This window comes from Lipotes vexillifer, unplaced genomic scaffold (genome assembly GCF_000442215.2).
Source record: "Lipotes vexillifer unplaced genomic scaffold, Lipotes_vexillifer_v1.1 scaffold343, whole genome shotgun sequence".
NCBI lineage: Eukaryota > Metazoa > Chordata > Mammalia > Artiodactyla > Lipotidae > Lipotes > Lipotes vexillifer.
In genome coordinates, this window is record NW_006777506.1 from 2,311,282 (window position 1) to 2,317,281 (window position 6,000).

At 37.0% G+C, this 6,000-nt stretch overlaps 1 protein-coding gene across 1 annotated transcript in view; it reads left to right on the forward strand.

Annotated features, from left to right (window-relative positions):
• PLA2G4A (phospholipase A2 group IVA) overlaps positions 1-6,000 on the forward strand; it is a 161,548-nt gene that overhangs the window by 100,329 nt on the left and 55,219 nt on the right. The gene's annotated exons all lie outside the window — the stretch shown is intronic.

The following is a 6,000-nucleotide window of genomic DNA, read 5'->3' on the forward strand; positions in this document are numbered from 1 at the left end:
TGACAAAAGGAGAGAAAACTTGGGCCTTGTTAGAGGTGATTGTACACACTATTTAGGCACCACTTGAAAGAGGACAGCTGCAGGGCTCAGCAACGTGGTCTTGCATTCACCAGGGCTGAGCTGGCTACAGCAGCTGCTGAGTACTCAATTGGCCAGCATCAGAGTCCCCAACAACACTGAGTCCCCAATATAGTAGCATTCCTATGGGTCATCAGTCAGCTACCTGGTGGCAGATTGATTACACTGGACTTCTGCCATCCTGGAAGGGGCATGCTTTGTTTTTACCTGAATAAACACTTATTCTGGATGCAGATTTGCCTTCCCTGCACTCAAGGATTCTGCCAAAACTACCACCTATAGATATACAAAATGCCTTAGTCACAATATTCCACACAGCATTCTGATCAAGGAACTTACCTCACAGCAAATGAAGTATGGCAACGGGCCATGTCATGGAATTTACCAGCCTTACCATGTTCTCCACCATCATGAAGTAACTAGCTTGATAGAATGGTAGAATACCTTTTGAAGACTCAGTTATAGTGCGAGCTCTGTGGCAACATCCTGGAGGGCTGGAACACGTTTTTCCAGGAGGCTGTAAATGCTCTGACTCAGCATCCAATATTGGTGCTGTTTATCCCCAGGATTCATGGGTCCAGGAGTGGAAGTGGGAGTGGCACCACTCGCTATTAGCCCTAGTGACCCACTAGCAAAATATTCGTTTCCTGTCTGTGTGACCTTATAGTCTTCTGACTTAGAGTTCTTAGTTGTGAAGGAAGGAATGCTTCCACTAGAAGTGGAACAATGATTCTACTGAACTGTAATTTAATACTGCTGCCTGACCTTTTGGGCTCCTCATGCCTCTGAACCAACAGGCAAAGAAGGGGGCTACTCTCTTGGCTGGGGTGGTTGATTCTGACTATTAAGGGGAGATTGGACTCCTCCTCTAAGGTGGAGGTAATGAAGAGGATGTCTGGAATACAAGAGATCCTCTGTGGTGTCTCTTAGTATTATCATGCCATGAGTTAAGTCAATGGAAAACTATAAGAACCCAATCCAGGAAGGACTACTAATGACCCAGACCCTTCAGGAATGAAGGTTTGGTTACTCACCAGCTGAGGTGCTTGTTGAAGGCAAAGAAAATACAGAATGGATAGTGAAAGAAAGTAGCTATAAATACCAACTATGACCAGATGACCAGTTACAGAAATGAGACTGTATTTGCCATGAGTATTTCTTCCTTAGTTTGTTATGAATATGTTTGTCTGTGTGTGTGTGTGTGTGTGTGTGTGTGTACATGTACACACAGAAATACAAAAACAGATTCATATTTAACTTATGAAGTATCAATGAGAAGAATAAGCATTGTTTAAGGACTTTGTATCCTTTTCTGGGGAAAGGATTAGTGCATTTCCAGTTGTACACAGGATATCTGTATCATGTTAGCCAGGAGTATGACCTTGTTATTATCTTTCTTTGGATATTAAGTGTGGTTGAAGGAGAGGTATATGGCTGCCGAGTTGAGAAGGAGTGGACTTGTGATGGTCAATTTGCATCAACTTGGAGGATGTTTTTTGATGCAATTAATATTTAAGTCAGTGAAATTTATGTAATCAGGTTGTCGTCTATAATGTGGGTAGGCCCCAATCTAATCAGTCAAAGGCCTGAATAGAACAAAAAGACCAACCTCATCAAGCAAGAGGGAATTCTCCAGCAGGCTACCCTTGGACTTCATCTGAGGCATCAGCTCTCCTGGGTCTCTGCCTGTTGGAGTTTGAACTAAAACTGCATTATTGACTCTCCAGAGTTTGGAGCTTGCTGTCCCATACTGCAAATTTGGACTTGTCATTCTTCACACTTGTGTGATCCAGTTCCATAGATAGATAGATAGTTAGATAGCCTATCTTCCTATGTATCTACCTACCTATTGGTTCCATTTCTCTGGAGAATCCTGACTAATACAGGAACCAGGGAGGCAAAAGTCTTTATATAATTGTCAGAACTTAAAATCTATGAAAACATAAAAAAAAAATCCTTGAGCACTTTAGAATTTTCTTTTGTGAGGGAGGAAATTAATAATATCTGCAAGCCAATGCATGAAGATAATTTAATCAAAACACAGCATATTTGGTAAATAAAAATTCATTTCCTGTAATCGTATGAGAGAAGTATGAGAAATATTCATTGATATCATTTATACACAAATATTGGTGCACTTAAGTCTAAATATAACCTAAAAACTCTTGGTAACTTTAATTTGTTTGATTTTTTTTAGATTTAAGGCCCGGACTGACAGCTGCACCTTATAAGTCCTCAGTTATTCTTTGAAAGTTATTTCAGAATAACTATCACTATTAAAACATCCAAAGTTAGTCTAAAAAAAAAAAAAAAACAAAAAAAACAAAGTTAGTCTATTTATTGCATAACATTGCGCTATCATCTGAAGTGATACATGAATCTGAAATGTAATTTAGCTAAATATCAAATGGTTTCTCTCAGTAAAGATTACTCTTTTCTTTCTGAATAATGGGGAAAAGGAAAGAGCATGAATTATATGTCAGTGACACCTCAGCTCACATCCTGGTTATCAGCAATCTGGATGTGAACAAGGTATTATATGTGTGCACTCCATACCTCCTCTTCTGAGACGTGAAAATAATAACGATTTTTGAGGGATGAGAAGAGTTTTTGGTTTTGAATTTTATTTATTTTTTTATACAGCAGGTTCTTATTACTTATCTCTTTTATACATATTAGTGTATATATGTCAATCTCCCAATGAGGGATGAGAAGATTAAATGAAATAAATTTTCTTCATAAGTCTAATTTCCCTTTCTTTTTTATAGTTAATAAAAATTTATAATTTTATAGTTTAACAATTCATGTTCTGTATGAGTTATAGAATCTAGAATGCTACCAGTAGCAAAAAGCTTCAAATTCATTCATTCTACCCAATATTTTTACATATAAGTAAAGAGTCCAAAGAGGATTTTCTTTACCTAGGTCCCCCTAGTTATAGGGGAAGCTTTCAGAGACAGAATGGAGTGGAGTGAATTCAAAGCTTTGGAGTCTGACAGACCCGGCTTTAAATCTGCAGGAAACCACTTTCTAGATTTGAGACAGCGGAAAAATTATCTTCTTTGTGTTTCAGTTCCTTTATCTTTAAAATGGTAATAGGGAGTTCCCTGATGGCCTAGTGGTTAGGATTCTGGGCTTTCGCGCCTGGTTACCGGGTTCAATCCTTGGTTGGGGAACTAAGATCCTGCAAGCAAAAAAAAAGAGGAAATAGACCAGAAATTATATATAAAATGGTAATAATATATATCTCATAGAGTTGTGAAAATTAAATGATGCATAAAAACAGATTAATTCATGTGCAATAAAGGATAAATTATAATCTATACAATCATTCAGTTATTTCATTATTCAATTTTTATGTACAAATAGTATGACACTTTCTTTCATCTGATAGCAACCCAAATTTCTGACTTAAATATCTTACCTGAAAACCCTCTTTAAGAATTGGTGCAAAGCAATAATGAAAACAATGTGTTACATAACGCATGAATCCCAGTTTAATAAGTGGCTGTTTCCAGAAAATTCCTAACGTAAAATAGTCATCCATAAGTATGTGTTGGGCTACTGGCACATGAAGAAGGACATCTGGGGAGTTGCTTTCTCAGGATTAAAGAGGTTTTATGTTCAATCTTCCAACTTCTCTTATGAAATCTCTCTCTGAACAATAGCACAGGTTGTGTGTTGTATGTTGAAGTGAAACAGTGTCATCTGTTACTAAGAATTTTTTTACTCTGAACTACCTGACTTGTATTGGGTTTAATGTTAGTGTTGCAAGTAACCAAATCAACAGGCTTAAAATCCCCTCTGACTTCACTCCCCTCAAAGCGCTTCATAGACTTATTTTTCCCAACTCCCTAGTATACTCCTGCTGCAATAAGAAGGCTGGTTTTTTCATCTCAAAATCACATACCCTTTCTTATTTGTGCCTATTCTTGGCCTGACCTCAGGCCCAGTGTTTGGCACACAGTAACAATAAATGGTTTACTATTATTATTATTATCACTATTATTGTATTGCCTATAAACTCAAGCCTTCATTCAAGGCCTAATAGAAATCCCTCCTCCTTCTCCTAATTTGTAATCTGGCTTCCTTACAACTACTCTTAATATTAATACTATATTATACTCCATTCACCCACTTTATAACCCACTTTAGTTTCCTATCTTAGCTTTCCTCCCTCTCCATAGAAGTTTTTAAGAACTTATATATTTTACTTTATTTACAATTTTAAAACTATGTTTGAGAGCATTCTGTTCATCTGAACATACACAGGTTCAAAGCCATTTATATTGCTGCATTGCACTGAACTGGTAGACTGTGTTTTCATTAATGAGGTCTTCAATTTGCGTCTGATTTGATGGCCACTGAGTATTAGAGAAGAGCCCTGAATTTGGAAATTAGTGCTAGGTGCCCTGCTATTCACTGTTCTACCTCCAATAAGACCTAACCTCTAGAGACTTCCCTTTCTCTATGAAAGAATTCTATAGCCTTTTTCATCTTTTTAGTTCTAAAATAATGATTCTGTATATATATATTTATTTATCACATTGGTGAGTGACACCCAAGAGTCAGGATCCAAGTGCTGGGAACACAATGCAGGTGTATTCTCATATCTGCTTTTAAATTCAAATGTTGCTATATCACACATCATGTAGTCTCTGAAAAACTCCTTTGTACACTCATGAGAGAATGAGAATGAAAAAAAGGAAGATAAGATCTTCCTGCTATTATGAAAATCGTTTTGACCTTGTGGACCCCCTAAAAACTATGCACACTTTGAGAACTGCTGGGTATAGGGAAGCACCCAGCTTTCTTAGGCAATAATGTTCAGGACCACAAGGAAAATGACAATATCTCCCTCTTCAAAGAAACACCCTTGCATTTCAGTCACGTTACAGACAGCCTATTTTACTGCAAAAACTCTTCATTGGCTTATGCTGCTCCTATCTCCAGAACAGCCTCCTTCCCTGCCCTCATCTCTCCCTGTGGAATAACTGTGCATCTTTAACATCAAGCTCAGGTTTCTTCTTTGTCTGTGAAACTTTCTCCACCACTCCAATCCCTCTGATTGAAATTGACCACATCTTCTAGACCTCATGTACTGCCAGCCTGTAGCATTTGACTTTGGTAAGGTGTACTACCAGGAGCCTGGGGTTTGACCCTTGACTCTACTCTGCTATTTATTGGTTGCATGACCCTGAAAAAGTTTTCAAGGTCTTGGTTTTAAGTGCATTGGTTTCCTCATCTGTAAAATGGAAACCTCATAGTGATTTTGTGAAGATTAAATAAGACAATTTCTGTAAAATACTAACAGTTCCTACCAGATAATAAGAGCTCAGTGAATATCATCTATTCCTGTGTTTCTTGTTGTCATAATTATTACATTTCTGCCTCACTTAAATTAACTATATTCCCCAGATCCACCCTGGGGATACTTGAAACATAGAGACCACTTAATCAGATTGATGAATGAATTAAAGAATGAAGAAATAAATTTTGTAGGTTGTTTTGTAGTTGATTAAGTTCTTCTTGATGGCTTAAATAACAGCATATTTTTGAAATGGATCAGCATAAAGGAGTGCTAAGAATTCTGGACCAAGAAGGCAAGGTGCTTACTCAACGGCAGATTACCAGCTAATAGATCTTATACAAGTAATAGCATCCTTTCAGAACTTCCATCTGAAAAATGAGCAAATACTTTTTTGCTCATTTGACAGCAATTTTGAGAGGATCAAATAAAAAAAACTACACCCAAAAGCAAGCCCCAAACTGCAAGGAGTCAAGCAAATATAAAAGATTGTTGTTGGTATCAAACAGAGTTAGTTGGCTATTTTAATAATGTCTGCTTTCTAATAGACATTAATTCTTGATTTTCTTAAGTGAAACATTCTTTTCTTTTTTTTTTTTTTTTTTTTTTTTGGG